Raw genomic sequence first — 3500 nt, 5'->3', positions numbered from 1 at the left:
CCAACTATTGACTTTATTGATTTATAACTAAGTTTATTTATTTACTGTCTGCTGTGCTTTATACAAGATTTTTTTTTAAAAAAAGTGTAATTTGCTTTACAGCATTCTTTACAGCACATATTTACTTTATAGCATTTCTTCACATGTCCAAGACTTTTGCACAGCACTGTATATAAACTACATATAAAATGATTAAAAAAAGTTTTTGTAGTGAATGAGGATTAGACCTGCTTATTCCTTCCCAGTGCACAGAAGATATTTCTGAAGCTTAAGTGCCTTAACATAATGCTGATGGTGCTGTATATGTCCTGTTCATCATTGGCTAGAAACTGGTCAATGGCTACTAAACTGGAAGTAAATGAGTGGGTGGATTCAGGTAAAGTGGGACAAATAGCTTATATGTGAAAACCAAAAGCCAGTTATTGTACTTGAATTATTGCTACGCTACTCTTTATGGAAGGATTATTTTGGATTGGTCTGCCATCAATAGAGAGGCGTAGTCTATCTTTCAATGACAAAATTACTTTTAAAACAAAAGGCTGTTAATTGAGCTGACATTATACAGCAAAATGGTACAGGCTCAGTATTATTTGCAGTATTAAAGGATCTACAGGATACTAAAATGTTTCTCACAACTGACTAAAACACAAAAATATTTGTAAAAGTAATTGTATACTATAAATAAATGTAAGAATAATGCGTAAATGGAAACTACACATTTGTTGACTTCAGTTGTAATGGTTCATGTAAGTGGTATCAGTATGTGAGTCAGCTGAAATGGAAGTGACCTGATATTTACATTTCTGTGATTTGATTGTGCCTCCTTGCCTGTGTCTGTGTCGCATTACCTGAGCCAGTGGTCTGATAGGTTAGGTTTTATAAACAACCTAAAACCTATTATTAGCCTGCAATTTATTGTAGTTTTTTTTTTTTTTTCATAATATAAATATTCCTTATGACTGCAACTAGACTAATGATATGGTTGATGATACTTAATAACATAGCAGACATGGCATCAATCCGTTATCAGTATCGGGCCAATACCAGAAAAAAAAAAACGGAGATCAGATATTGGAGAAAACATTGAATATCGGATCCTGTAACAAATGACAAAACTTGGAATTGGATTTGGAAAAGAATTTTTTTGGAAGTAGAAATATTTACATATAAAGAGAGTTTTTATTTTGTTAGGATTTATTTTATTGTATTTATATTTTATACTTTATCATATTTGTTATATTGACAGTGTAAGTGATTTCTGTGTAAAAGAGTTTGTGAAGTGCTTAAAAAACATTTCAAAGCTTAGTAGTTTTTAAAGAATACAGTATGGGGACGAGTATCAGTATGGGCTGATAAAGTTTCAGTATTGGTATCAGAAAAGGAAAAGTGATATTCTGTCATCTCTAATATACAGTCCCGTCTGAAAGTATTGTAACTGCAAGGCCAAATCGTTTGTTTGTGCTATACACTGACATCTGGGTTTGAGATCAAAAGTTGAATATGAGGTAGATAGATCAGAATTTCAGCTTTCATTTCCTGATATGTACATCTAGATGTGTTAAACAGCTTAGAACATGGCATCCTTTGTTTGAACCCACCCATTTTTCATGTGATCAGAAATATTGGAACAGGTGACTGACAGATGTTTCTTGTTGCCCAGATGTGCTCTGTTAGACTGATTGCTTAAACAATTAATAGCTCTGAATGTCTACTCTTGCATGGAGCCTTGGGCTTTGCCTGTGAAAGCTGCATTTGTTGTTAAAAAGGATAAACCAACATGAAGATCAACGAGCTGTCTATGGGAGAAAAGCGAGCCATTCTGAAGGTGAGAAAAGAAGGAAAATCGATTAGAGCCATTGCTCAAGCATTAGGCATAGCCAATACACCAATTTAGAATGTCCTGGAAAAGAAAGAAACCACTGGTGTACTAACAACCAGACATGGAACAGGTCGGCCAAGGAAAACAACAGCAGCTGATGACAGAAACATTGTGAGAGCTGTGAAGAAAAACCCAAAAACAACAGTCAGTGAAGAAAACTTTGGGAGCAGTAATATAGAGGCCATACCACAAGATGCAAACCTCTCATCAGCAGTAAGAATCAGAGGACCAGTTTGGAATTCACAAAGAAATACAGAGATGAGCCACAAAAGGTCCGGAAGATTAACCTCTACCAAAGTGATGGAAAGGCCAAATTGTGAAGAAAGAAAGGATCTGCTCATGAGCCAAACCATTTAAGCTCATTGGTCAAGCACAGTGGAGGCAGTGTCATGGTTTGGGCTTACATGGCTGCTTCTGAAATAGACAAACTAATCTTTAATGATGATGTAACTCATGATGGTAGCAGCAGAATGAGTTCAGAAGTCTACACAAACATTCTGTCTGCCAATTTACAGAGAAATACATAACTTCATCATGCAGCAAAACAATGACCCAAAACACACTGCAAACACTGCAAAGGACTTCATCAGGTGGAAAAAGTGGATGGTTTTAGACTGGCCAAGTCAGTCACCAGACCTTAACCAAGTTTAGCAGCATTTCACCTTCTGAAGAGGAGACTGAAGGGAGAAACCCCCAGAACAAACAAAAACTGAAAGAAGCTGTGCTCTAAGCCTGGAAAAGCACCACAAAAGAAGAATGCAACAGTTTGGTGATGTCAGTGGGTCGCCGGCTTGATGCAGTTATTGCAAGCAAGAGACATGCAACCAAATATTAAGTGTTATTTACTTTAAGGCTGTCTGTTCCTATACTTTTGCTTACCTAAAAATTATGTGGTCTTCCACCAAAGGTGCCATGTTCTAAGTTGTTTAACACATATAGATATAAGTATCAGGAAATGAAAGCTGAAATTCTGATTTATCGTCTCGTATTCATCTTTTGATCTCAAACCCAAATGTCTTCAGTGTATAGCAAAAACAAAAGAATTGGTCTTGCTGTTCCAATACTTTTGGAGGGGATTTTGAATACACTGTATATATAATGGTAGAAGTGGTAAACAGTTCACTGTAGTACACAAAGTTTCCAGTGAAACAGAATGTTTTGGACAAAAGTCCTTTGTCAGCTGTGTAAGCAGAGTGCTTCTGAGGCTGTAACCAAAAAATACACTATATGCAAAAAGTATGTGCACCCCTGACCATCACACCCAGATGTGGTTCTTCCCCAAACTGTTGCCACAAAGTTGGAAGCACACAATTGTATAGAACGTCTCTGTGTGCTGTAGCATTACAATTTCCCTTCACTGGAACTAAGAGGCCCAAACCTGTTCCAGCATGACAATGCCCCTGTGCACAAAGCGAGCTCCATGAAGACATGGTGTGTGAAGGTTGGAGTGGAAGAACTCGAGTGTCCTGCACAGAGCCCTGACCTCAACCCCACTGAACACCTTTGGGATGAACTGGAACACCGACTGAACCCCAGACCTCCTCGACATCCCAACATCAGCGCCTGACCTCACTAATGCTCTTGTAGCTGAATGAACACAAATCCCCACAGCCACGCTCCA

The sequence above is a fragment of the Pangasianodon hypophthalmus genome, chromosome 23 (assembly GCF_027358585.1).
Source record: "Pangasianodon hypophthalmus isolate fPanHyp1 chromosome 23, fPanHyp1.pri, whole genome shotgun sequence".
Taxonomy (NCBI): Eukaryota; Metazoa; Chordata; class Actinopteri; order Siluriformes; family Pangasiidae; genus Pangasianodon; species Pangasianodon hypophthalmus.
The sequence above is the reverse complement of the archived record's forward strand: the minus strand, read 5'-3'. Positions refer to the sequence as shown.